Genomic DNA, 26883 nt, shown 5'->3' on the forward strand with positions numbered 1-26883 from the left:
GTTCGTATGCGCATCGACCCGCGTCAACTGGTCCTTACCTTCGAGTGCCCGTAAATTCGAGGTCGGGACCCGGTTGCGAGTTATATTTTTATAAATAAAATTACTTCCAAAGAGTATATTACTATAATCACCGAAATTCCTTTTGCTCAAGTGGAGCGGAAAGAATTCGCAAATGAAAACGATAAAAAAAAAAAAAAGAAGGGAAAAAGGGGTGCAACACGAGGACTTCCCAGGAGGTCACCCATCCTAGTACTACTCTCGCCCAAGCACGCTTAACTGCGGAGTTCTGATGGGATCCGGTGCATTAGTGCTGGTATGATCGCACCCGTTCATTCACCGTAACAATTTGTAAACATGCGCATTGCCGACCAAAAAAAAACCCAGAGCATTCCAAAGCTCGTAAACTCGCAACCGAGACCCCTCTTTCGAGCCTTCTTCTTCCCAAATACTGTTTTTCACCCTCCCGGTATTGTCCCATTCCCAAAAGAGTCTGCCGTCTGTAAAAGCAAGGTGAACTCGCAACAAAAAAAAGACAAAATGTTTATGAAATCCGCGCAACACTTGGAAATCAAGAGGCCATCCATGCCAGGCACGCTTCCGCGGGGAGTTCCGACGGGTCCGGTGCAATTTCCGCTTACACGAACGCACCGATGCACGCCTCTTTCGAACAATTCGTTCGTATGCGCATCGACCCGCGTCAACGGGTCCTTACCTTCGAGTGCCCGTAAATTCGAGGTCGGGACCCGGTTGCGAGTTATATTTTTATAAATAAAATTACTTCCAAAGAGTATATTACTATAATCACCGAAATTCCTTTTGCTCAAGTGGAGCGGAAAGAATTCGCAAATGAAAACGATAAAAAAAAAAGAAGGGAAAAAGGGGTGCAACACGAGGACTTCCCAGGAGGTCACCCATCCTAGTACTACTCTCGCCCAAGCACGCTTAACTGCGGAGTTCTGATGGGATCCGGTGCATTAGTGCTGGTATGATCGCACCCGTTCATTCACAGTAACAATTTGTATACATGCGCATTGCCGACCAAAAAAAAACCCAGAGCATTCCAAAGCTCGTAAACTCGCAACCGAGACCCCTCTTTCGAGCCTTCTTCTTCCCAAATACTGTTTTTCACCCTCCCGGTATTGTCCCATTCCCAAAAGAGTCCGCCGTCTGTAAAAGCAAGGTGAACTCGCAACAAAAAAAAGACAAAATGTTTAAGAAATCCGCGCAACACTTGGAATTCAAGAGGCCATCCATGCCAGGCACGCTTCCGCGGGGAGTTCCGACGGGTCCGGTGCAATTTCCGCTTACACGAACGCACCGATGCACGCCTCTTTCGAACAATTCGTTCGTATGCGCATCGACCCGCGTCAACGGGTCCTTACCTTCGAGTGCCCGTAAATTCGAGGTCGGGACCCGGTTGCGAGTTATATTTTTATAAATAAAATTACTTCCAAAGAGTATATTACTATAATCACCGAAATTCCTTTTGCTCAAGTGGAGCGGAAAGAATTCGCAAATGAAAACGATAAAAAAAAAAGAAGGGAAAAAGGGGTGCAACACGAGGACTTCCCAGGAGGTCACCCATCCTAGTACTACTCTCGCCCAAGCACGCTTAACTGCGGAGTTCTGATGGGATCCGGTGCATTAGTGCTGGTATGATCGCACCCGTTCATTCACAGTAACAATTTGTATACATGCGCATTGCCGACCAAAAAAAAACCCAGAGCATTCCAAAGCTCGTAAACTCGCAACCGAGACCCCTCTTTCGAGCCTTCTTCTTCCCAAATACTGTTTTTCACCCTCCCGGTATTGTCCCATTCCCAAAAGAGTCCGCCGTCTGTAAAAGCAAGGTGAACTCGCAACAAAAAAAAGACAAAATGTTTAAGAAATCCGCGCAACACTTGGAATTCAAGAGGCCATCCATGCCAGGCACGCTTCCGCGGGGAGTTCCGACGGGTCCGGTGCAATTTCCGCTTACACGAACGCACCGATGCACGCCTCTTTCGAACAATTCGTTCGTATGCGCATCGACCCGCGTCAACTGGTCCTTACCTTCGAGTGCCCGTAAATTCGAGGTCGGGACCCGGTTGCGAGTTATATTTTTATAAATAAAATTACTTCCAAAGAGTATATTACTATAATCACCGAAATTCCTTTTGCTCAAGTGGAGCGGAAAGAATTCGCAAATGAAAACGATAAAAAAAAAAAAAAGAAGGGAAAAAGGGGTGCAACACGAGGACTTCCCAGGAGGTCACCCATCCTAGTACTACTCTCGCCCAAGCACGCTTAACTGCGGAGTTCTGATGGGATCCGGTGCATTAGTGCTGGTATGATCGCACCCGTTCATTCACCGTAACAATTTGTATACATGCGCATTGCCGACCAAAAAAAAACCCAGAGCATTCCAAAGCTCGTAAACTCGCAACCGAGACCCCTCTTTCGAGCCTTCTTCTTCCCAAATACTGTTTTTCACCCTCCCGGTATTGTCCCATTCCCAAAAGAGTCTGCCGTCTGTAAAAGCAAGGTGAACTCGCAACAAAAAAAAGACAAAATGTTTATGAAATCCGCGCAACACTTGGAAATCAAGAGGCCATCCATGCCAGGCACGCTTCCGCGGGGAGTTCCGACGGGTCCGGTGCAATTTCCGCTTACACGAACGCACCGATGCACGCCTCTTTCGAACAATTCGTTCGTATGCGCATCGACCCGCGTCAACGGGTCCTTACCTTCGAGTGCCCGTAAATTCGAGGTCGGGACCCGGTTGCGAGTTATATTTTTATAAATAAAATTACTTCCAAAGAGTATATTACTATAATCACCGAAATTCCTTTTGCTCAAGTGGAGCGGAAAGAATTCGCAAATGAAAACGATAAAAAAAAAAGAAGGGAAAAAGGGGTGCAACACGAGGACTTCCCAGGAGGTCACCCATCCTAGTACTACTCTCGCCCAAGCACGCTTAACTGCGGAGTTCTGATGGGATCCGGTGCATTAGTGCTGGTATGATCGCACCCGTTCATTCACTGTAACAATTTGTATACATGCGCATTGCCGACCAAAAAAAAACCCAGAGCATTCCAAAGCTCGTAAACTCGCAACCGAGACCCCTCTTTCGAGCCTTCTTCTTCCCAAATACTGTTTTTCACCCTCCCGGTATTGTCCCATTCCCAAAAGAGTCCGCCGTCTGTAAAAGCAAGGTGAACTCGCAACAAAAAAAAGACAAAATGTTTAAGAAATCCGCGCAACACTTGGAATTCAAGAGGCCATCCATGCCAGGCACGCTTCCGCGGGGAGTTCCGACGGGTCCGGTGCAATTTCCGCTTACACGAACGCACCGATGCATGCCTCTTTCGAACAATTCGTTCGTATGCGCATCGACCCGCGTCAACTGGTCCTTACCTTCGAGTGCCCGTAAATTCGAGGTCGGGACCCGGTTGCGAGTTATATTTTTATAAATAAAATTACTTCCAAAGAGTATATTACTATAATCACCGAAATTCCTTTTGCTCAAGTGGAGCGGAAAGAATTCGCAAATGAAAACGATAAAAAAAAAAAAAAAGAAGGGAAAAAGGGGTGCAACACGAGGACTTCCCAGGAGGTCACCCATCCTAGTACTACTCTCGCCCAAGCACGCTTAACTGCGGAGTTCTGATGGGATCCGGTGCATTAGTGCTGGTATGATCGCACCCGTTCATTCACCGTAACAATTTGTATACATGCGCATTGCCGACCAAAAAAAAACCCAGAGCATTCCAAAGCTCGTAAACTCGCAACCGAGACCCCTCTTTCGAGCCTTCTTCTTCCCAAATACTGTTTTTCACCCTCCCGGTATTGTCCCATTCCCAAAAGAGTCTGCCGTCTGTAAAAGCAAGGTGAACTCGCAACAAAAAAAAGACAAAATGTTTATGAAATCCGCGCAACACTTGGAAATCAAGAGGCCATCCATGCCAGGCACGCTTCCGCGGGGAGTTCCGACGGGTCCGGTGCAATTTCCGCTTACACGAACGCACCGATGCACGCCTCTTTCGAACAATTCGTTCGTATGCGCATCGACCCGCGTCAACGGGTCCTTACCTTCGAGTGCCCGTAAATTCGAGGTCGGGACCCGGTTGCGAGTTATATTTTTATAAATAAAATTACTTCCAAAGAGTATATTACTATAATCACCGAAATTCCTTTTGCTCAAGTGGAGCGGAAAGAATTCGCAAATGAAAACGATAAAAAAAAAAGAAGGGAAAAAGGGGTGCAACACGAGGACTTCCCAGGAGGTCACCCATCCTAGTACTACTCTCGCCCAAGCACGCTTAACTGCGGAGTTCTGATGGGATCCGGTGCATTAGTGCTGGTATGATCGCACCCGTTCATTCACAGTAACAATTTGTATACATGCGCATTGCCGACCAAAAAAAAACCCAGAGCATTCCAAAGCTCGTAAACTCGCAACCGAGACCCCTCTTTCGAGCCTTCTTCTTCCCAAATACTGTTTTTCACCCTCCCGGTATTGTCCCATTCCCAAAAGAGTCCGCCGTCTGTAAAAGCAAGGTGAACTCGCAATAAAAAAAAGACAAAATGTTTAAGAAATCCGCGCAACACTTGGAATTCAAGAGGCCATCCATGCCAGGCACGCTTCCGCGGGGAGTTCCGACGGGTCCGGTGCAATTTCCGCTTACACGAACGCACCGATGCATGCCTCTTTCGAACAATTCGTTCGTATGCGCATCGACCCGCGTCAACTGGTCCTTACCTTCGAGTGCCCGTAAATTCGAGGTCGGGACCCGGTTGCGAGTTATATTTTTATAAATAAAATTACTTCCAAAGAGTATATTACTATAATCACCGAAATTCCTTTTGCTCAAGTGGAGCGGAAAGAATTCGCAAATGAAAACGATAAAAAAAAAAAAAAAGAAGGGAAAAAGGGGTGCAACACGAGGACTTCCCAGGAGGTCACCCATCCTAGTACTACTCTCGCCCAAGCACGCTTAACTGCGGAGTTCTGATGGGATCCGGTGCATTAGTGCTGGTATGATCGCACCCGTTCATTCACCGTAACAATTTGTATACATGCGCATTGCCGACCAAAAAAAAACCCAGAGCATTCCAAAGCTCGTAAACTCGCAACCGAGACCCCTCTTTCGAGCCTTCTTCTTCCCAAATACTGTTTTTCACCCTCCCGGTATTGTCCCATTCCCAAAAGAGTCTGCCGTCTGTAAAAGCAAGGTGAACTCGCAACAAAAAAAAGACAAAATGTTTATGAAATCCGCGCAACACTTGGAAATCAAGAGGCCATCCATGCCAGGCACGCTTCCGCGGGGAGTTCCGACGGGTCCGGTGCAATTTCCGCTTACACGAACGCACCGATGCACGCCTCTTTCGAACAATTCGTTCGTATGCGCATCGACCCGCGTCAACGGGTCCTTACCTTCGAGTGCCCGTAAATTCGAGGTCGGGACCCGGTTGCGAGTTATATTTTTATAAATAAAATTACTTCCAAAGAGTATATTACTATAATCACCGAAATTCCTTTTGCTCAAGTGGAGCGGAAAGAATTCGCAAATGAAAACGATAAAAAAAAAAGAAGGGAAAAAGGGGTGCAACACGAGGACTTCCCAGGAGGTCACCCATCCTAGTACTACTCTCGCCCAAGCACGCTTAACTGCGGAGTTCTGATGGGATCCGGTGCATTAGTGCTGGTATGATCGCACCCGTTCATTCACAGTAACAATTTGTATACATGCGCATTGCCGACCAAAAAAAAACCCAGAGCATTCCAAAGCTCGTAAACTCGCAACCGAGACCCCTCTTTCGAGCCTTCTTCTTCCCAAATACTGTTTTTCACCCTCCCGGTATTGTCCCATTCCCAAAAGAGTCCGCCGTCTGTAAAAGCAAGGTGAACTCGCAATAAAAAAAAGACAAAATGTTTAAGAAATCCGCGCAACACTTGGAATTCAAGAGGCCATCCATGCCAGGCACGCTTCCGCGGGGAGTTCCGACGGGTCCGGTGCAATTTCCGCTTACACGAACGCACCGATGCATGCCTCTTTCGAACAATTCGTTCGTATGCGCATCGACCCGCGTCAACTGGTCCTTACCTTCGAGTGCCCGTAAATTCGAGGTCGGGACCCGGTTGCGAGTTATATTTTTATAAATAAAATTACTTCCAAAGAGTATATTACTATAATCACCGAAATTCCTTTTGCTCAAGTGGAGCGGAAAGAATTCGCAAATGAAAACGATAAAAAAAAAAAAAAAGAAGGGAAAAAGGGGTGCAACACGAGGACTTCCCAGGAGGTCACCCATCCTAGTACTACTCTCGCCCAAGCACGCTTAACTGCGGAGTTCTGATGGGATCCGGTGCATTAGTGCTGGTATGATCGCACCCGTTCATTCACCGTAACAATTTGTATACATGCGCATTGCCGACCAAAAAAAAACCCAGAGCATTCCAAAGCTCGTAAACTCGCAACCGAGACCCCTCTTTCGAGCCTTCTTCTTCCCAAATACTGTTTTTCACCCTCCCGGTATTGTCCCATTCCCAAAAGAGTCTGCCGTCTGTAAAAGCAAGGTGAACTCGCAACAAAAAAAAGACAAAATGTTTATGAAATCCGCGCAACACTTGGAAATCAAGAGGCCATCCATGCCAGGCACGCTTCCGCGGGGAGTTCCGACGGGTCCGGTGCAATTTCCGCTTACACGAACGCACCGATGCACGCCTCTTTCGAACAATTCGTTCGTATGCGCATCGACCCGCGTCAACGGGTCCTTACCTTCGAGTGCCCGTAAATTCGAGGTCGGGACCCGGTTGCGAGTTATATTTTTATAAATAAAATTACTTCCAAAGAGTATATTACTATAATCACCGAAATTCCTTTTGCTCAAGTGGAGCGGAAAGAATTCGCAAATGAAAACGATAAAAAAAAAAGAAGGGAAAAAGGGGTGCAACACGAGGACTTCCCAGGAGGTCACCCATCCTAGTACTACTCTCGCCCAAGCACGCTTAACTGCGGAGTTCTGATGGGATCCGGTGCATTAGTGCTGGTATGATCGCACCCGTTCATTCACAGTAACAATTTGTATACATGCGCATTGCCGACCAAAAAAAAACCCAGAGCATTCCAAAGCTCGTAAACTCGCAACCGAGACCCCTCTTTCGAGCCTTCTTCTTCCCAAATACTGTTTTTCACCCTCCCGGTATTGTCCCATTCCCAAAAGAGTCCGCCGTCTGTAAAAGCAAGGTGAACTCGCAATAAAAAAAAGACAAAATGTTTAAGAAATCCGCGCAACACTTGGAATTCAAGAGGCCATCCATGCCAGGCACGCTTCCGCGGGGAGTTCCGACGGGTCCGGTGCAATTTCCGCTTACACGAACGCACCGATGCATGCCTCTTTCGAACAATTCGTTCGTATGCGCATCGACCCGCGTCAACTGGTCCTTACCTTCGAGTGCCCGTAAATTCGAGGTCGGGACCCGGTTGCGAGTTATATTTTTATAAATAAAATTACTTCCAAAGAGTATATTACTATAATCACCGAAATTCCTTTTGCTCAAGTGGAGCGGAAAGAATTCGCAAATGAAAACGATAAAAAAAAAAAAAAAGAAGGGAAAAAGGGGTGCAACACGAGGACTTCCCAGGAGGTCACCCATCCTAGTACTACTCTCGCCCAAGCACGCTTAACTGCGGAGTTCTGATGGGATCCGGTGCATTAGTGCTGGTATGATCGCACCCGTTCATTCACCGTAACAATTTGTATACATGCGCATTGCCGACCAAAAAAAAACCCAGAGCATTCCAAAGCTCGTAAACTCGCAACCGAGACCCCTCTTTCGAGCCTTCTTCTTCCCAAATACTGTTTTTCACCCTCCCGGTATTGTCCCATTCCCAAAAGAGTCTGCCGTCTGTAAAAGCAAGGTGAACTCGCAACAAAAAAAAGACAAAATGTTTATGAAATCCGCGCAACACTTGGAAATCAAGAGGCCATCCATGCCAGGCACGCTTCCGCGGGGAGTTCCGACGGGTCCGGTGCAATTTCCGCTTACACGAACGCACCGATGCACGCCTCTTTCGAACAATTCGTTCGTATGCGCATCGACCCGCGTCAACGGGTCCTTACCTTCGAGTGCCCGTAAATTCGAGGTCGGGACCCGGTTGCGAGTTATATTTTTATAAATAAAATTACTTCCAAAGAGTATATTACTATAATCACCGAAATTCCTTTTGCTCAAGTGGAGCGGAAAGAATTCGCAAATGAAAACGATAAAAAAAAAAGAAGGGAAAAAGGGGTGCAACACGAGGACTTCCCAGGAGGTCACCCATCCTAGTACTACTCTCGCCCAAGCACGCTTAACTGCGGAGTTCTGATGGGATCCGGTGCATTAGTGCTGGTATGATCGCACCCGTTCATTCACAGTAACAATTTGTATACATGCGCATTGCCGACCAAAAAAAAACCCAGAGCATTCCAAAGCTCGTAAACTCGCAACCGAGACCCCTCTTTCGAGCCTTCTTCTTCCCAAATACTGTTTTTCACCCTCCCGGTATTGTCCCATTCCCAAAAGAGTCCGCCGTCTGTAAAAGCAAGGTGAACTCGCAATAAAAAAAAGACAAAATGTTTAAGAAATCCGCGCAACACTTGGAATTCAAGAGGCCATCCATGCCAGGCACGCTTCCGCGGGGAGTTCCGACGGGTCCGGTGCAATTTCCGCTTACACGAACGCACCGATGCACGCCTCTTTCGAACAATTCGTTCGTATGCGCATCGACCCGCGTCAACTGGTCCTTACCTTCGAGTGCCCGTAAATTCGAGGTCGGGACCCGGTTGCGAGTTATATTTTTATAAATAAAATTACTTCCAAAGAGTATATTACTATAATCACCGAAATTCCTTTTGCTCAAGTGGAGCGGAAAGAATTCGCAAATGAAAACGATAAAAAAAAAAAAAAAGAAGGGAAAAAGGGGTGCAACACGAGGACTTCCCAGGAGGTCACCCATCCTAGTACTACTCTCGCCCAAGCACGCTTAACTGCGGAGTTCTGATGGGATCCGGTGCATTAGTGCTGGTATGATCGCACCCGTTCATTCACCGTAACAATTTGTATACATGCGCATTGCCGACCAAAAAAAAACCCAGAGCATTCCAAAGCTCGTAAACTCGCAACCGAGACCCCTCTTTCGAGCCTTCTTCTTCCCAAATACTGTTTTTCACCCTCCCGGTATTGTCCCATTCCCAAAAGAGTCTGCCGTCTGTAAAAGCAAGGTGAACTCGCAACAAAAAAAAGACAAAATGTTTATGAAATCCGCGCAACACTTGGAAATCAAGAGGCCATCCATGCCAGGCACGCTTCCGCGGGGAGTTCCGACGGGTCCGGTGCAATTTCCGCTTACACGAACGCACCGATGCACGCCTCTTTCGAACAATTCGTTCGTATGCGCATCGACCCGCGTCAACGGGTCCTTACCTTCGAGTGCCCGTAAATTCGAGGTCGGGACCCGGTTGCGAGTTATATTTTTATAAATAAAATTACTTCCAAAGAGTATATTACTATAATCACCGAAATTCCTTTTGCTCAAGTGGAGCGGAAAGAATTCGCAAATGAAAACGATAAAAAAAAAAGAAGGGAAAAAGGGGTGCAACACGAGGACTTCCCAGGAGGTCACCCATCCTAGTACTACTCTCGCCCAAGCACGCTTAACTGCGGAGTTCTGATGGGATCCGGTGCATTAGTGCTGGTATGATCGCACCCGTTCATTCACAGTAACAATTTGTATACATGCGCATTGCCGACCAAAAAAAAACCCAGAGCATTCCAAAGCTCGTAAACTCGCAACCGAGACCCCTCTTTCGAGCCTTCTTCTTCCCAAATACTGTTTTTCACCCTCCCGGTATTGTCCCATTCCCAAAAGAGTCCGCCGTCTGTAAAAGCAAGGTGAACTCGCAACAAAAAAAAGACAAAATGTTTAAGAAATCCGCGCAACACTTGGAATTCAAGAGGCCATCCATGCCAGGCACGCTTCCGCGGGGAGTTCCGACGGGTCCGGTGCAATTTCCGCTTACACGAACGCACCGATGCATGCCTCTTTCGAACAATTCGTTCGTATGCGCATCGACCCGCGTCAACTGGTCCTTACCTTCGAGTGCCCGTAAATTCGAGGTCGGGACCCGGTTGCGAGTTATATTTTTATAAATAAAATTACTTCCAAAGAGTATATTACTATAATCACCGAAATTCCTTTTGCTCAAGTGGAGCGGAAAGAATTCGCAAATGAAAACGATAAAAAAAAAAAAAAAGAAGGGAAAAAGGGGTGCAACACGAGGACTTCCCAGGAGGTCACCCATCCTAGTACTACTCTCGCCCAAGCACGCTTAACTGCGGAGTTCTGATGGGATCCGGTGCATTAGTGCTGGTATGATCGCACCCGTTCATTCACCGTAACAATTTGTATACATGCGCATTGCCGACCAAAAAAAAACCCAGAGCATTCCAAAGCTCGTAAACTCGCAACCGAGACCCCTCTTTCGAGCCTTCTTCTTCCCAAATACTGTTTTTCACCCTCCCGGTATTGTCCCATTCCCAAAAGAGTCTGCCGTCTGTAAAAGCAAGGTGAACTCGCAACAAAAAAAAGACAAAATGTTTATGAAATCCGCGCAACACTTGGAAATCAAGAGGCCATCCATGCCAGGCACGCTTCCGCGGGGAGTTCCGACGGGTCCGGTGCAATTTCCGCTTACACGAACGCACCGATGCACGCCTCTTTCGAACAATTCGTTCGTATGCGCATCGACCCGCGTCAACGGGTCCTTACCTTCGAGTGCCCGTAAATTCGAGGTCGGGACCCGGTTGCGAGTTATATTTTTATAAATAAAATTACTTCCAAAGAGTATATTACTATAATCACCGAAATTCCTTTTGCTCAAGTGGAGCGGAAAGAATTCGCAAATGAAAACGATAAAAAAAAAAGAAGGGAAAAAGGGGTGCAACACGAGGACTTCCCAGGAGGTCACCCATCCTAGTACTACTCTCGCCCAAGCACGCTTAACTGCGGAGTTCTGATGGGATCCGGTGCATTAGTGCTGGTATGATCGCACCCGTTCATTCACAGTAACAATTTGTATACATGCGCATTGCCGACCAAAAAAAAACCCAGAGCATTCCAAAGCTCGTAAACTCGCAACCGAGACCCCTCTTTCGAGCCTTCTTCTTCCCAAATACTGTTTTTCACCCTCCCGGTATTGTCCCATTCCCAAAAGAGTCCGCCGTCTGTAAAAGCAAGGTGAACTCGCAATAAAAAAAAGACAAAATGTTTAAGAAATCCGCGCAACACTTGGAATTCAAGAGGCCATCCATGCCAGGCACGCTTCCGCGGGGAGTTCCGACGGGTCCGGTGCAATTTCCGCTTACACGAACGCACCGATGCACGCCTCTTTCGAACAATTCGTTCGTATGCGCATCGACCCGCGTCAACTGGTCCTTACCTTCGAGTGCCCGTAAATTCGAGGTCGGGACCCGGTTGCGAGTTATATTTTTATAAATAAAATTACTTCCAAAGAGTATATTACTATAATCACCGAAATTCCTTTTGCTCAAGTGGAGCGGAAAGAATTCGCAAATGAAAACGATAAAAAAAAAAAAAAAGAAGGGAAAAAGGGGTGCAACACGAGGACTTCCCAGGAGGTCACCCATCCTAGTACTACTCTCGCCCAAGCACGCTTAACTGCGGAGTTCTGATGGGATCCGGTGCATTAGTGCTGGTATGATCGCACCCGTTCATTCACCGTAACAATTTGTATACATGCGCATTGCCGACCAAAAAAAAACCCAGAGCATTCCAAAGCTCGTAAACTCGCAACCGAGACCCCTCTTTCGAGCCTTCTTCTTCCCAAATACTGTTTTTCACCCTCCCGGTATTGTCCCATTCCCAAAAGAGTCTGCCGTCTGTAAAAGCAAGGTGAACTCGCAACAAAAAAAAGACAAAATGTTTATGAAATCCGCGCAACACTTGGAAATCAAGAGGCCATCCATGCCAGGCACGCTTCCGCGGGGAGTTCCGACGGGTCCGGTGCAATTTCCGCTTACACGAACGCACCGATGCACGCCTCTTTCGAACAATTCGTTCGTATGCGCATCGACCCGCGTCAACGGGTCCTTACCTTCGAGTGCCCGTAAATTCGAGGTCGGGACCCGGTTGCGAGTTATATTTTTATAAATAAAATTACTTCCAAAGAGTATATTACTATAATCACCGAAATGCCTTTTGCTCAAGTGGAGCGGAAAGAATTCGCAAATGAAAACGATAAAAAAAAAAAAGAAGGGAAAAAGGGGTGCAACACGAGGACTTCCCAGGAGGTCACCCATCCTAGTACTACTCTCGCCCAAGCACGCTTAACTGCGGAGTTCTGATGGGATCCGGTGCATTAGTGCTGGTATGATCGCACCCGTTCATTCACAGTAACAATTTGTATACATGCGCATTGCCGACCAAAAAAAAACCCAGAGCATTCCAAAGCTCGTAAACTCGCAACCGAGACCCCTCTTTCGAGCCTTCTTCTTCCCAAATACTGTTTTTCACCCTCCCGGTATTGTCCCATTCCCAAAAGAGTCCGCCGTCTGTAAAAGCAAGGTGAACTCGCAACAAAAAAAAGACAAAATGTTTATGAAATCCGCGCAACACTTGGAATTCAAGAGGCCATCCATGCCAGGCACGCTTCCGCGGGGAGTTCCGACGGGTCCGGTGCAATTTCCGCTTACACGAACGCACCGATGCACGCCTCTTTCGAAAAATTCGTTCGTATGCGCATCGACCCGCGTCAACGGGTCCTTACCTTCGAGTGCCCGTAAATTCGAGGTCGGGACCCGGTTGCGAGTTATATTTTTATAAATAAAATTACTTCCAAAGAGTATATTACTATAATCACCGAAATGCCTTTTGCTCAAGTGGAGCGGAAAGAATTCGCAAATGAAAACGATAAAAAAAAAAAGAAGGGAAAAAGGGGTGCAACACGAGGACTTCCCAGGAGGTCACCCATCCTAGTACTACTCTCGCCCAAGCACGCTTAACTGCGGAGTTCTGATGGGATCCGGTGCATTAGTGCTGGTATGATCGCACCCGTTCATTCACAGTAACAATTTGTATACATGCGCATTGCCGACCAAAAAAAAACCCAGAGCATTCCAAAGCTCGTAAACTCGCAACCGAGACCCCTCTTTCGAGCCTTCTTCTTCCCAAATACTGTTTTTCACCCTCCCGGTATTGTCCCATTCCCAAAAGAGTCCGCCGTCTGTAAAAGCAAGGTGAACTCGCAACAAAAAAAAGACAAAATGTTTATGAAATCCGCGCAACACTTGGAATTCAAGAGGCCATCCATGCCAGGCACGCTTCCGCGGGGAGTTCCGACGGGTCCGGTGCAATTTCCGCTTACACGAACGCACCGATGCACGCCTCTTTCGAACAATTCGTTCGTATGCGCATCGACCCGCGTCAACGGGTCCTTACCTTCGAGTGCCCGTAAATTCGAGGTCGGGACCCGGTTGCGAGTTATATTTTTATAAATAAAATTACTTCCAAAGAGTATATTACTATAATCACCGAAATGCCTTTTGCTCAAGTGGAGCGGAAAGAATTCGCAAATGAAAACGATAAAAAAAAAAAAAGAAGGGAAAAAGGGGTGCAACACGAGGACTTCCCAGGAGGTCACCCATCCTAGTACTACTCTCGCCCAAGCACGCTTAACTGCGGAGTTCTGATGGGATCCGGTGCATTAGTGCTGGTATGATCGCACCCGTTCATTCACAGTAACAATTTGTATACATGCGCATTGCCGACCAAAAAAAAACCCAGAGCATTCCAAAGCTCGTAAACTCGCAACCGAGACCCCTCTTTCGAGCCTTCTTCTTCCCAAATACTGTTTTTCACCCTCCCGGTATTGTCCCATTCCCAAAAGAGTCCGCCGTCTGTAAAAGCAAGGTGAACTCGCAACAAAAAAAAGACAAAATGTTTATGAAATCCGCGCAACACTTGGAATTCAAGAGGCCATCCATGCCAGGCACGCTTCCGCGGGGAGTTCCGACGGGTCCGGTGCAATTTCCGCTTACACGAACGCACCGATGCATGCCTCTTTCGAAAAATTCGTTCGTATGCGCATCGACCCGCGTCAACGGGTCCTTACCTTCGAGTGCCCGTAAATTCGAGGTCGGGACCCGGTTGCGAGTTATATTTTTATAAATAAAATTACTTCCAAAGAGTATATTACTATAATCACCGAAATGCCTTTTGCTCAAGTGGAGCGGAAAGAATTCGCAAATGAAAACGATAAAAAAAAAAAAAGAAGGGAAAAAGGGGTGCAACACGAGGACTTCCCAGGAGGTCACCCATCCTAGTACTACTCTCGCCCAAGCACGCTTAACTGCGGAGTTCTGATGGGATCCGGTGCATTAGTGCTGGTATGATCGCACCCGTTCATTCACAGTAACAATTTGTATACATGCGCATTGCCGACCAAAAAAAAACCCAGAGCATTCCAAAGCTCGTAAACTCGCAACCGAGACCCCTCTTTCGAGCCTTCTTCTTCCCAAATACTGTTTTTCACCCTCCCGGTATTGTCCCATTCCCAAAAGAGTCCGCCGTCTGTAAAAGCAAGGTGAACTCGCAACAAAAAAAAGACAAAATGTTTATGAAATCCGCGCAACACTTGGAATTCAAGAGGCCATCCATGCCAGGCACGCTTCCGCGGGGAGTTCCGACGGGTCCGGTGCAATTTCCGCTTACACGAACGCACCGATGCACGCCTCTTTCGAAAAATTCGTTCGTATGCGCATCGACCCGCGTCAACGGGTCCTTACCTTCGAGTGCCCGTAAATTCGAGGTCGGGACCCGGTTGCGAGTTATATTTTTATAAATAAAATTACTTCCAAAGAGTATATTACTATAATCACCGAAATGCCTTTTGCTCAAGTGGAGCGGAAAGAATTCGCAAATGAAAACGATAAAAAAAAAAAAAGAAGGGAAAAAGGGGTGCAACACGAGGACTTCCCAGGAGGTCACCCATCCTAGTACTACTCTCGCCCAAGCACGCTTAACTGCGGAGTTCTGATGGGATCCGGTGCATTAGTGCTGGTATGATCGCACCCGTTCATTCACAGTAACAATTTGTATACATGCGCATTGCCGACCAAAAAAAAACCCAGAGCATTCCAAAGCTCGTAAACTCGCAACCGAGACCCCTCTTTCGAGCCTTCTTCTTCCCAAATACTGTTTTTCACCCTCCCGGTATTGTCCCATTCCCAAAAGAGTCCGCCGTCTGTAAAAGCAAGGTGAACTCGCAACAAAAAAAAGACAAAATGTTTATGAAATCCGCGCAACACTTGGAATTCAAGAGGCCATCCATGCCAGGCACGCTTCCGCGGGGAGTTCCGACGGGTCCGGTGCAATTTCCGCTTACACGAACGCACCGATGCACGCCTCTTTCGAAAAATTCGTTCGTATGCGCATCGACCCGCGTCAACGGGTCCTTACCTTCGAGTGCCCGTAAATTCGAGGTCGGGACCCGGTTGCGAGTTATATTTTTATAAATAAAATTACTTCCAAAGAGTATATTACTATAATCACCGAAATGCCTTTTGCTCAAGTGGAGCGGAAAGAATTCGCAAATGAAAACGATAAAAAAAAAAAAAGAAGGGAAAAAGGGGTGCAACACGAGGACTTCCCAGGAGGTCACCCATCCTAGTACTACTCTCGCCCAAGCACGCTTAACTGCGGAGTTCTGATGGGATCCGGTGCATTAGTGCTGGTATGATCGCACCCGTTCATTCACAGTAACAATTTGTATACATGCGCATTGCCGACCAAAAAAAAACCCAGAGCATTCCAAAGCTCGTAAACTCGCAACCGAGACCCCTCTTTCGAGCCTTCTTCTTCCCAAATACTGTTTTTCACCCTCCCGGTATTGTCCCATTCCCAAAAGAGTCCGCCGTCTGTAAAAGCAAGGTGAACTCGCAACAAAAAAAAGACAAAATGTTTATGAAATCCGCGCAACACTTGGAATTCAAGAGGCCATCCATGCCAGGCACGCTTCCGCGGGGAGTTCCGACGGGTCCGGTGCAATTTCCGCTTACACGAACGCACCGATGCACGCCTCTTTCGAAAAATTCGTTCGTATGCGCATCGACCCGCGTCAACGGGTCCTTACCTTCGAGTGCCCGTAAATTCGAGGTCGGGACCCGGTTGCGAGTTATATTTTTATAAATAAAATTACTTCCAAAGAGTATATTACTATAATCACCGAAATGCCTTTTGCTCAAGTGGAGCGGAAAGAATTCGCAAATGAAAACGATAAAAAAAAAAAAAGAAGGGAAAAAGGGGTGCAACACGAGGACTTCCCAGGAGGTCACCCATCCTAGTACTACTCTCGCCCAAGCACGCTTAACTGCGGAGTTCTGATGGGATCCGGTGCATTAGTGCTGGTATGATCGCACCCGTTCATTCACAGTAACAATTTGTATACATGCGCATTGCCGACCAAAAAAAAACCCAGAGCATTCCAAAGCTCGTAAACTCGCAACCGAGACCCCTCTTTCGAGCCTTCTTCTTCCCAAATACTGTTTTTCACCCTCCCGGTATTGTCCCATTCCCAAAAGAGTCCGCCGTCTGTAAAAGCAAGGTGAACTCGCAACAAAAAAAAGACAAAATGTTTATGAAATCCGCGCAACACTTGGAATTCAAGAGGCCATCCATGCCAGGCACGCTTCCGCGGGGAGTTCCGACGGGTCCGGTGCAATTTCCGCTTACACGAACGCACCGATGCACGCCTCTTTCGAAAAATTCGTTCGTATGCGCATCGACCCGCGTCAACGGGTCCTTACCTTCGAGTGCCCGTAAATTCGAGGTCGGGACCCGGTTGCGAGTTATATTTTTATAAATAAAATTACTTCCAAAGAGTATATTACTATAATCACCGAAATGCCTTTTGCTCAAGTGGAGCGGAAAGAATTCGCAAATGAAAACGATAAAAAAAAAAAAGAAGGGAAAAAGGGGTGCAACACGAGGACTTCCCAGGAGGTCACCCATCCTAGTACTACTCTCGCCCAAGCACGCTTAACTGCGGAGTTCTGATGGGATCCGGTGCATTAGTGCTGGTATGATCGCACCCGTTCATTCACAGTAACAATTTGTATACATGCGCATTGCCGACCAAAAAAAAACCCAGAGCATTCCAAAGCTCGTAAACTCGCAACCGAGACCCCTCTTTCGAGCCTTCTTCTTCCCAAATACTGTTTTTCACCCTCCCGGTATTGTCCCATTCCCAAAAGAGTCCGCCGTCTGTAAAAGCAAGGTGAACTCGCAACAAAAAAAAGACAAAATGTTTATGAAATCCGCGCAACACTTGGAATTCAAGAGGCCATCCATGCCAGGCACGCTTCCGCGGGGAGTTCCGACGGGTCCGGTGCAATTTCCGCTTACACGAACGCACCGATGCACGCCTCTTTCGAACAATTCGTTCGTATGCGCATCGACCCGCGTCAACGGGTCTGTTGGACCTCTTGAGTTTTGATGATGACTACACTTTATTTAAGCGAACATGTTTTTAGAGATTGTGCAGGTCGATATCCGATTATGATTATGATCGTTGATAGTACCTATGCCTTAGCTTATGGAAACGTACATGTCAAAAGGTTTCAATTGATGTTAGGAGAAGTATATCGCTTGGGATGTAAAATGGAGACAGCAGATCTACTGTTCCCAAGTTGGATGTTCTAGCTAAACTGAAGTCTGGAGACAGCACACTGTTCCTGAGCTGAAGGTTGAATACGCTGACTGAAAATTCTGATTATCATATTTTAATTATTATTTTTAGTTAATGTATTTTAAATTAAATTGTTGCAGTAAAAATTTATTTAAGTTAATTGGCAAATCGTTTTTATTGAATAAAATGGATTCACGTTTTAATTCTTTAAGATCCTTTATTTTAGGATCTATTTTTAATAAATCTTGGATTTGTTAAAAATAGAATTAACTAACTTTGAATTAGTCTTAGCAAATCTTTTCAGCCGGTCTTTATTCCTAAAAATTAGCAAACAATCATTCCCACTAAGATTAACCGTTTTCTAAATATAGCATGAAGTTCCAGCCATTAATTTGGGGAACAGGAATTACTACTGAAAAAACTGCTACTTTAGGGAACAGCGGTTATTAAGGGAACAGCGGTTATTGTTTATGTACACGTGTGATTTGACTTAATCAAATCTTATGGAAATAACCGTGTGTTTGCTTAATCCACATTACTCCCATGATCTCTTGATAGTGGGATGATGGATTGGATTATTCCACTTTCTTAGGAATATTATTTTCTATAAATTGCAAGATAATTCCGGTTTTTAATGAGAAGAGATGTAATCCAACGTTTTGTGCTTAAGTATTTTTCATACGTTTTTGTTGGATTTTACAAGAAATATTTTGTTCTTAAAGTTGCCAATTAATTTATAATATTTTCTTGATGCAACTCTTTGATTTATTTTAGAGAATTTCTATCCTTTTTGTAAGGGTTTTTGAGAGTTTATGTAATTAGACTCGGGTGAGTCTAAGGGGGAAATTAGATAGCTTTGAGTGAAGCTAGAGAGGATTAGCTTGTAGAGAAGCTAAGGTTGTTGCTTGGAGTAAAGCAATTAGAGAGAAGAGGAGTCGGCCTAGGTGTTGCGCTTCGAGTGAAGCAAGGTGTTTATTGTGATTGTAACTAATTGCCTTAAACATAGTGGAGTTTTTGAAAATCCCAAGTGGTCGTGGTTTTTCCTTTTGTTTAGGCCCAAAAGGTTTCCACGTAAAATCGTGCGTCTCTCTTATTATTTTGCTCTTAGTTTAAGCTTTATTTATTTTGAATAATTCCGCAAAAACAGGGCACAATCGCTTAAACTTGCAACAACAACAATTCACCCCCCCCTCTTGTTGCTGTTCCCGTTCCTAATTGAATCAACAATTGGTATCAGAGCCCTGTTCCCAGAAGATCAGGAAACCCTGAGGGCAGATTCTGGTGTTCCCGAAAAATGTCAATTATGAACGAGCGAATGGAAGAAGGGTATTCAACTCAAAGACCGCCAATGTTCGATGGAAAATTCTATACATACTGGAAGAATAGGATGGAGATCTTCATTAAAGCGGAAAATTATCAAGTTTGGAGAGTCATAGAAATCGGAGATTTTGAGGTAACCACTACTAACTCCAACAATGAAATTGTTCCCAAACCTATAACCGAATATGAAAAGGAAGATTTTCAGAAAATGGAATTAAATGCTCTTGCTATAAAATTACTTCATTGTGGTCTTGGACCAAACGAGCATAATAGAATTATGGGGTGCAAATCCGCTAAGCAAATTTGGGACCTGCTTGCTGTTACCCATGAGGGAACAAGTGAAGTAAAACGGTCCAAAATTGATTTGTTAATGTCTAAATACGAGAGATTTGTTATGGAGCCAAGAGAAAGTATCCAAGAGATGTTCACTAGGTTCACCAACATAACAAACGAGCTTGTCTCTCTTGGAAGAATAATTCCCACTGATGAACAAGTAAGGAAGATTCTTAGGAGCCTTCCTCAAGATGAGCGCTGGAGGGCCAAGGTTACTGCTATACAAGAGTCCAAAGATTTTACAAAGTTTAATCTAGAGGAGCTGGCTGGTTCCCTAATGACGCATGAATTGCATTTGGGAACAGCAGACAGTTCCAGGAACAAGGGACTGGCTCTGGCAGCGGGGGAACAGGACGAATCAGAATGTGATGAGGAAGAGGCTGCTTTGTTGGTACGAAAATTCAAGAAGTTCTTCAGGAACAGCAGGTATGCAAATCAAAGAAACAACAAAGAAAGAAGAACAAAAAATCTTGAATGCCACAAATGTGGAAGTACCGAGCACTTCATCAAGGATTGCCCAACATGGAAAAATGAAAAGGGCAAGGGAAAGACAAGAGATTCAAGAAGACCGTTGAACAAAGAGAATTTTAACAAGACGGACTTTCGTAGGGCCATGATTGCTGCATGGGGAGAAACTGAAAGTGAGAATGAAACTATTGTTCCCGAAGAAGAGGAGACAGCTAACCTATGTCTCATGGCTACGCATAAAGGCAAGGAGAAGCAGGTAAATATTTCTAATTCATTTTCTGACCATTCATTCAATCCAAGTAAAAATAAATTAAAAGAGTTGTTAAAAGAGGCACAAGTTAAAATTGAAAATTGCAATGATAAGTGTCTCAAGTTAGAAAAGGAACTTAAGGTAAGCAAAGACCATGTCTCATACATAAACACCTTTAGACATGATGTCCAAAACAGATTTTTCGGTTTGTTGGACCAAAATATAATCCTAAAGGAAAATATGGAGAGACTTAAGAAGGAAAATGTTATTCTTAATATTGAGCTATCGCAATACAAATTATTAGGCTTAAATGAGAAATTGATAGATGCATCTACTAAAGATTTATGCAATGATTTTCAATATTTAAAAATGAATTCGGAATCCAACCGTAACAACAATAATAATCTTGAATTAAATTCAAGAGAAAAAGGGAAAATCAAAATAACTCCCAAATGGATTCTAGATGCTAAAAGTAAGAAATCACAAGGCCTAAAATATTTTAAGAATAACAAAAGTAAGAAAGCTTACGTTAATCTTCCTAGAGACAGGTACTGTACCTTCTGTGGTAAAGCTGGCCATCTGAAGGAACAGTGCACCAAAAGGGAACAGTATATTGTCTCTAACAGAAACTATGTCGATAACATTCAAATTGATAAATATGATTCAAGTAAGATCGACAAGGAACCCAAGAAAGTCTGGGTTCCTATAATTAACAATTAATTATCTTACAGGTCCAAGTGAGGGGGAACAGCTCATGGTATCTCGACAGTGGGTGTTCCAAGCATATGACGGGTGACAAATCTAAATTTCTCTCACTTGAAGCCTATGATGGGGGAACAGTAACCTTCGGTGACAATATGAAGGGTGAGATAATCGCCAAAGGAAAGGTTGGAAGGTCATGTTCCCACGCCATTGATAATGTATTTTTAGTCGAGAATTTGAAACACAACTTACTCAGCATTTCTCAATTTTGTGATAAGGGTAACTCTGTAAACTTTACTTCTGAAAAGTGCATTATTTCTAGGAACGACACAGGAGACATCATTCTTGAGGGAATCAGAAAAGGGAACACTTATATAGTGGACCTGGACACTGTTCCCAGAAACAGTCTAACGTGTCTAAGTGTTATAGAAGACGACCCACTTCTTTGGCATAAGCGTCTAGGTCATGCTAGTTATTCATTGATTAATACATTAAGATCTAAAGACCTAGTTAGAGGACTACCATCTATAAAATTCCTTAAAGAGGAAATATGTGATCCTTGTGCCAAAGGAAAACAAGTAAGGTCATCTTTTAAACCAAAGAATGTTGTGACCACCTCAAAAACGCTTGAATTATTACACATGGATTTGTGTGGACCTATGAGAATACAAAGCCGTAGTGGCAAGAGATATGTGTTTGTTATTATTGATGATTATAGTAGATTTACATGGACTTTATTTCTAGTTAGTAAAGATGAAGCCTTTAATGAGTTTGTCTCTTTCGCTAACAAAATACAAAAATCTACCAATAATCAAATTGTTCACATAAGGTCAGATCATGGTAAAGAATTTGAAAATTCAAGCTTTATGAGTTATTGCAATGAACATGGAATAAGTCACAATTTTTCCGCCCCTAGAACACCACAACAAAATGGTGTTGTAGAAAGGAAAAATAGAACTTTAGAAGAAATGGCTAGAACTATGTTAATTGCTAGTGGTTTACCTAGAAATTTTTGGGCCGAGGCTGTTAATACTGCATGTTATATTTTAAATAGAGTATTGATAAGACCAATCACTTCTAAGACACCCTATGAACTGTTTAAAGGTGTTAAACCGAATATTGCCTATTTTCGTGTGTTTGGATGCAAATGTTTTGTACATGTTAATGGAAAACGGAATATAGGTAAATTTGATGAAAGAAGTGATGAAGCAGTATTTCTTGGCTACTCATCTCAAAGTAAGGCATATAGAGTCTATAACAAAAGAACAATGAGTGTGGAAGAATCCGTTCACATAATTTTCGATGAAACTAACCTTTTGTCAAGTGAACAGGATACAAATAATTTGAAGATAGGTCTTGCAAATTTAGAAGAAGATGATGAAGAATTGAAAGTGCATGATCAAGAAACAGCTGGTGAACAGCCGGTTCCAGCAGAAGCAGAAAGTACTGATCAAGTTCAGGAACTGCCAGAACATCAGGAACAGCAGACTGTTCCCAATCCAGCTGTTCCCACAGATGAGCAGAACAATCCAGTAGCTGAACAGAATGTTAATCAAGCTGATGAACCAGAACATGCTACTGTTCCCACAAGAGATTTTATGCCAAAACCTTGGAGATATCAAAAATACCATCCTCTTGATTTAATTGTAAGTGATTTGAATAAAGGAACACAAACTCGATCTCAAATGAGAAACTTTTGTGCACATTTTGCGTTCCTATCATCACTTGAACCCAAAAATCACGAAGAAGCTCTAAAGGATTCCGAATGGGTTGTAGCCATGCAAGATGAATTGAACGAATTTGAAAGGAACAAGGTATGGCATTTAGAACCCAAACCGAAACACAAGAAGGTAATTGGTTTGAAATGGGTTTTTCGGAACAAGCTTGATGAACATGGAATAATTGTTAGAAATAAAGCAAGACTCGTGGTTAAAGGTTATAATCAACAAGAAGGTATTGATTACACTGAGACTTTTGCTCCAGTTGCAAGGTTAGAGGCTATTAGAATCTTAATTTCTTTTGCTGCATTTATGAACTTTAAATTATATCAAATGGATGTGAAATGTGCTTTCTTGAATGGTTTTCTTGATGAAGAAGTTTTTGTTGAACAACCGCCTGGCTTTGAGAATACCTCGAGTCTTGATCATGTCTATAAGCTTGATAAAGCTCTTTATGGGTTGAAACAAGCTCCTAGGCAATGGTATGAAAGACTATCAAAGTTTTTGATTCAAAATGACTTTGTTAGAGGTAAAATTGATAAAACCTTATTCTTTAAGAATAAAGGTTCCAATATATTAGTTGTTCAAATATATGTTGATGATATTATTTTTGGTGCCACAAATGAATTGCTATGTAAAGAATTTGCTAACCTTATGAGCACTGAATTTGAAATGAGCATGATGGGAGAATTAAATTTCTTTCTTGGTTTGCAAATTAAACAAACTGCTAATGGTATCTTTATTCATCAACAAAAATATATAAAAGAACTTCTTAAGAAATATGGCATGAATAACGCTAAAACCAACCATACACCCATGGCTACTAATGTAAGATTAGATGAAGATACAAATGGAACAAATATTGACCAAACTATGTATAGAGGCATGATTGGATCTTTATTATATCTAACTGCTAGTAGACCCGATATTTCATTTAGTGTTGGTTTATGTGCAAGATTTCAATCTAACCCTAAAGAATCACATCTAACTGCAGTGAAACGTATTTTGAGATATCTAAAGGGAACAGATGATTTATCATTATTTTATCCTAAAAGTGATGTCTTTGATTTGAAAGGCTTTAGTGATGCAGATTATGCAGGAGATCTTGTTAATAGAAAAAGCACGTCAGGTATGGTACAATTTCTTGGCTCATGTTTAGTTTCGTGGAGCTCCAAGAAACAAAACACTGTTGCATTATCAACTGCTGAAGCTGAGTACGTAGCAGCAGCAGCTTGCTGTTCCCAAATGATATGGATAAAGCAGCAGCTAAGAGACTTTGGTATTAAGTATGCATGTGTTCCTATTTATTGCGATAATACCAGTGCCATATGCATATCCAAAGATCCAGTGCATCACTCACGAGTAAAGCACATTCATATTAGGCATCATTTTCTTAAGGATAATGTTGAAAATAAAAATATTATTGTTAAGCATGTAAACACTAACGAGCAAATAGCAGATATCATGACCAAACCGCTTCCAAGGGAACAGCATGAGAAAATGAGATTGGAACTTGGCATGATCAAGCTGCATTAAAGGAAGTGTCATATATGATTCCTAGAGACAAAATGAAAATTGAAAATGATCAATCAACCACAATAATCTTGATTGAAAAATCAATTATCGAAAGAATCAGGTACGCATTTTTTAAAGGTATATACTTTGAATGTTCTTATGATTGCATGATTATTTTGATCAAACGGTAGTAGCATAATATTATCATTTTCTTATTATAAATAATAAAAAAAAAAAAAAACAAAAAATTATATATAAATTTTTTTTCCAGCAATTTTTTTTAAGTAGGAGTTGAATCTCAACATACTCCATTTTCACAATTCAAAATCAATTGTCTTGATTTGATAACTGCCTCTAGCACGTCACTTCATCAGGTATAATTACTCCCACTCGTCCCATCTTTCATTTCATCTTCACTAACATTTCCCTTTCACTCAACCCTAAACCGTCATTTTCTCCATTATTCTTTCTTTTCCCTCTCAAAACATCCATGAAGACCAAGAATCAGAGTCCTAAAATGAAGCAACCTGTACCTCTTCAAGTCATCTACCCACCTTCTCACACTCCTAAGCCTGAGTCTTCATCAAAAGAACAGGAGGGAACCCCCATCTCCCCGAAAATACATGCAAGCAGTAAGAGATCAAGAGGATCCAAGAAACCTCCAACACGTTCTGTAAAGAAAATGAAGGTAACCCACTACTTAAACGCTGAGGAACTTTCCAAAGAAATGTCAGTTGGCTTTGGCCTTGACAAAGAATGGTATGAGACTGCAAACTTTCCTCAATTTCACAAAATTCTACAAACTCAACATTGGGAATCACTCATGTGCGATTACTGCTGCAATCCCATTTACCCAGAAATTATGCGTGAGTTCATCTCTAACTTCTCTATTAATGATGGAGTTTGTTTCAGTTCAATTAAAGAAATTGAAATTGAATTTGATAGTTTGACGTTAGGAGAGTGGCTAGGAGTGCCAGCCACTGGTTTTGATGTTTATCATGTTGGGTCTAAGATTGCGTTTTCTGGAAGAGATGAAAAAGATGTTTGGAGATGTTTAGGTGTTAGGCAAAAGAGAGGTAAAGTGAGTCACAATGTTTTGTCCCCCTTACACAAGTTACTTTACAACATTGCTCGAAGGTTTATTTTACCACGAAATTCAAAACGTAGTGAGGTAAGTCTTCGAGATGCCACTTTGATTTACTGTATGGTGAACAATATAAAGATTAACTTTCCTTCCTTGATGATTTCGCATTTAAATGATTGTATAGCCAAAAGATGTATGGTAGGCTATGGTGGTTTGTTGTCATGGATTTTCTCAAAGTTTGGTGTTCCACTGGGTGATTATAGTTTTCCTATGGGTCCCAGCAATATGATAGGTGCAAAATGTTTGAGTAATTTGCGCCTTAAATTAAATGAGGAAGGGATCCTTGAAAATGCTGTGGAACAGATTGAAATTGATTCTGATGATGAGGAACAGGAGGAAGAGGGGAAGGAAAAGGAGGAACAGGAAGTAGAGGAAGAAGTGGAGAAGGAGGAACAGGAAAAAGAAGTTGAAAAGGAGGAACAGGAGAAAGAAGGAGCTGGAGTTAAGGAACAGGAGGTTGTTCCTACTGATAAGGAGGAAGAAGACAAGGGGATGGGACCTGATGTTACTCTTGATGATGACTCTAGGACTGAACCCAATAGTTTTCCCTCATCAAAGCCAACCACTCCACCAACTCATCATTTCACTCCACCACCACCTTCACCAACACCAAGATCACCATCACCATCATTTCACAAACACAGCTTTGATCAGGCAACCGTTCCTACTGCTCCCTTATATTCCATTCTCCTTAAGCTTGATGATTTGCAGGATCGCTTCTTCAAATTTCAAGATGAGATCCGTGTTTCCCTAGCCTCTTTAGCTGACCAGATGACTCAGATGGAGGCTCGTCTTGGCGCTAAATTGGATACAGTTGAGGTGCAAACGGAATATGTTGATGAAGATGCTCCTGCTTCATAGTTTCCCTTTTATATTTTTCATTGCTGCTGTCTCTGTCTTTAAACAATTTCTTTCTTTTGGTACCAGCTGGGGTACACCTCTTAAACATTGTTAACTTTGTTAAACCTTTTTACATATGCTACTAACTGTTAGGTTTGGCTAATCTTTGCTTATCATGCTTGCATTCATTGTTATTGCTTTTTAATTTGTGCATCCTTATTCTCTCTTTGACTATAACTATATGTTTAGTGCTGTGGTTTGATTGCTTATCTTCTTTTTGAATGATGTCAAAAGGGGGAATATTTGGCACAAACTTAAATAATGCTTGAGTATGCTTAGTCTGATATAGTATGCTTAGTCTGATATACATTTATTCTGTTGAACATTAGGAACTGTGGCTATGCTCTGATATTCATGCTCTGATGCTCTGATGATTAATAAGTTTAGCTCAGTTTAGCTCTGATATACATACCGAGATACATACTTTGATTGTTATGATTTATATGCTCTGATGATTACTTGAATGCTATGATAAAAGTTCTTACAGTGCTTTAAGTTTTGTTTGGTAAGTTTTGTTTTGTTTTAGTTCTATTTGAAATCTTAAGTTATAAACTACTTCCGATGTTTTGATTATGCTTAAGTTATTTTAAATATTTCTAATTAATAGAGTAATTTGTTTTTAATGTATGCTTGGTAAATTATATTGTCACGAGTTAATTTACTAAGTAATGTAGAGTTGTTTTGATCTCAACATACTCTTCCACATTGGTTTACTCTATTTTGTTTTTAAGTTTGTTTGAAAAGTTTGTCATCATCAAAAAGGGGGAATTTGTTGGACCTCTTGAGTTTTGATGATGACTACA

The 26883-nt window shown here is 43.2% G+C and overlaps 26 non-coding genes across 26 annotated transcripts; all 26 read right to left on the reverse strand.

Moving 5' to 3' along the window:
• Positions 1-208: 208 nt before the first annotated feature.
• LOC130817059 (5S ribosomal RNA) lies at positions 209-327 on the reverse strand. The gene has a single exon (XR_009043582.1). It is a non-coding gene; the product is annotated as a 5S ribosomal RNA (ribosomal RNA).
• Positions 328-878: 551 nt separating this feature from the next.
• LOC130817060 (5S ribosomal RNA) lies at positions 879-997 on the reverse strand. Its single transcript, XR_009043583.1, has one exon. It is a non-coding gene; the product is annotated as a 5S ribosomal RNA (ribosomal RNA).
• A 551-nt stretch (positions 998-1548) lies between these two features.
• On the reverse strand, positions 1549-1667 carry LOC130817061 (5S ribosomal RNA). Its single transcript, XR_009043584.1, has one exon. It is a non-coding gene; the product is annotated as a 5S ribosomal RNA (ribosomal RNA).
• A 555-nt stretch (positions 1668-2222) lies between these two features.
• Positions 2223-2341, reverse strand: LOC130817062 (5S ribosomal RNA). The gene has a single exon (XR_009043585.1). It is a non-coding gene; the product is annotated as a 5S ribosomal RNA (ribosomal RNA).
• A 551-nt stretch (positions 2342-2892) lies between these two features.
• On the reverse strand, positions 2893-3011 carry LOC130817063 (5S ribosomal RNA). Its single transcript, XR_009043586.1, has one exon. It is a non-coding gene; the product is annotated as a 5S ribosomal RNA (ribosomal RNA).
• A 556-nt stretch (positions 3012-3567) lies between these two features.
• Positions 3568-3686, reverse strand: LOC130817065 (5S ribosomal RNA). The gene has a single exon (XR_009043588.1). It is a non-coding gene; the product is annotated as a 5S ribosomal RNA (ribosomal RNA).
• A 551-nt stretch (positions 3687-4237) lies between these two features.
• LOC130817066 (5S ribosomal RNA) lies at positions 4238-4356 on the reverse strand. The gene has a single exon (XR_009043589.1). It is a non-coding gene; the product is annotated as a 5S ribosomal RNA (ribosomal RNA).
• Positions 4357-4912: 556 nt separating this feature from the next.
• Positions 4913-5031, reverse strand: LOC130817067 (5S ribosomal RNA). The gene has a single exon (XR_009043590.1). It is a non-coding gene; the product is annotated as a 5S ribosomal RNA (ribosomal RNA).
• A 551-nt stretch (positions 5032-5582) lies between these two features.
• Positions 5583-5701, reverse strand: LOC130817068 (5S ribosomal RNA). Its single transcript, XR_009043591.1, has one exon. It is a non-coding gene; the product is annotated as a 5S ribosomal RNA (ribosomal RNA).
• A 556-nt stretch (positions 5702-6257) lies between these two features.
• Positions 6258-6376, reverse strand: LOC130817069 (5S ribosomal RNA). The gene has a single exon (XR_009043592.1). It is a non-coding gene; the product is annotated as a 5S ribosomal RNA (ribosomal RNA).
• A 551-nt stretch (positions 6377-6927) lies between these two features.
• On the reverse strand, positions 6928-7046 carry LOC130817072 (5S ribosomal RNA). Its single transcript, XR_009043594.1, has one exon. It is a non-coding gene; the product is annotated as a 5S ribosomal RNA (ribosomal RNA).
• Positions 7047-7602: 556 nt separating this feature from the next.
• LOC130817073 (5S ribosomal RNA) lies at positions 7603-7721 on the reverse strand. Its single transcript, XR_009043595.1, has one exon. It is a non-coding gene; the product is annotated as a 5S ribosomal RNA (ribosomal RNA).
• A 551-nt stretch (positions 7722-8272) lies between these two features.
• LOC130817074 (5S ribosomal RNA) lies at positions 8273-8391 on the reverse strand. Its single transcript, XR_009043596.1, has one exon. It is a non-coding gene; the product is annotated as a 5S ribosomal RNA (ribosomal RNA).
• A 556-nt stretch (positions 8392-8947) lies between these two features.
• On the reverse strand, positions 8948-9066 carry LOC130817075 (5S ribosomal RNA). Its single transcript, XR_009043597.1, has one exon. It is a non-coding gene; the product is annotated as a 5S ribosomal RNA (ribosomal RNA).
• Positions 9067-9617: 551 nt separating this feature from the next.
• On the reverse strand, positions 9618-9736 carry LOC130817076 (5S ribosomal RNA). Its single transcript, XR_009043598.1, has one exon. It is a non-coding gene; the product is annotated as a 5S ribosomal RNA (ribosomal RNA).
• A 556-nt stretch (positions 9737-10292) lies between these two features.
• LOC130817078 (5S ribosomal RNA) lies at positions 10293-10411 on the reverse strand. The gene has a single exon (XR_009043600.1). It is a non-coding gene; the product is annotated as a 5S ribosomal RNA (ribosomal RNA).
• Positions 10412-10962: 551 nt separating this feature from the next.
• Positions 10963-11081, reverse strand: LOC130817079 (5S ribosomal RNA). Its single transcript, XR_009043601.1, has one exon. It is a non-coding gene; the product is annotated as a 5S ribosomal RNA (ribosomal RNA).
• A 556-nt stretch (positions 11082-11637) lies between these two features.
• LOC130817080 (5S ribosomal RNA) lies at positions 11638-11756 on the reverse strand. Its single transcript, XR_009043602.1, has one exon. It is a non-coding gene; the product is annotated as a 5S ribosomal RNA (ribosomal RNA).
• Positions 11757-12309: 553 nt separating this feature from the next.
• Positions 12310-12428, reverse strand: LOC130817081 (5S ribosomal RNA). Its single transcript, XR_009043603.1, has one exon. It is a non-coding gene; the product is annotated as a 5S ribosomal RNA (ribosomal RNA).
• A 552-nt stretch (positions 12429-12980) lies between these two features.
• Positions 12981-13099, reverse strand: LOC130817082 (5S ribosomal RNA). The gene has a single exon (XR_009043604.1). It is a non-coding gene; the product is annotated as a 5S ribosomal RNA (ribosomal RNA).
• A 554-nt stretch (positions 13100-13653) lies between these two features.
• On the reverse strand, positions 13654-13772 carry LOC130817083 (5S ribosomal RNA). Its single transcript, XR_009043605.1, has one exon. It is a non-coding gene; the product is annotated as a 5S ribosomal RNA (ribosomal RNA).
• Positions 13773-14326: 554 nt separating this feature from the next.
• Positions 14327-14445, reverse strand: LOC130817084 (5S ribosomal RNA). The gene has a single exon (XR_009043606.1). It is a non-coding gene; the product is annotated as a 5S ribosomal RNA (ribosomal RNA).
• Positions 14446-14999: 554 nt separating this feature from the next.
• Positions 15000-15118, reverse strand: LOC130817085 (5S ribosomal RNA). Its single transcript, XR_009043607.1, has one exon. It is a non-coding gene; the product is annotated as a 5S ribosomal RNA (ribosomal RNA).
• A 554-nt stretch (positions 15119-15672) lies between these two features.
• LOC130817086 (5S ribosomal RNA) lies at positions 15673-15791 on the reverse strand. The gene has a single exon (XR_009043608.1). It is a non-coding gene; the product is annotated as a 5S ribosomal RNA (ribosomal RNA).
• A 554-nt stretch (positions 15792-16345) lies between these two features.
• On the reverse strand, positions 16346-16464 carry LOC130817088 (5S ribosomal RNA). Its single transcript, XR_009043609.1, has one exon. It is a non-coding gene; the product is annotated as a 5S ribosomal RNA (ribosomal RNA).
• Positions 16465-17017: 553 nt separating this feature from the next.
• LOC130817090 (5S ribosomal RNA) lies at positions 17018-17136 on the reverse strand. Its single transcript, XR_009043611.1, has one exon. It is a non-coding gene; the product is annotated as a 5S ribosomal RNA (ribosomal RNA).
• Between the last annotated feature and the right edge of the window lie 9747 nt (positions 17137-26883).

This window comes from Amaranthus tricolor, chromosome 6 (genome assembly GCF_026212465.1).
Source record: "Amaranthus tricolor cultivar Red isolate AtriRed21 chromosome 6, ASM2621246v1, whole genome shotgun sequence".
NCBI lineage: Eukaryota > Viridiplantae > Streptophyta > Magnoliopsida > Caryophyllales > Amaranthaceae > Amaranthus > Amaranthus tricolor.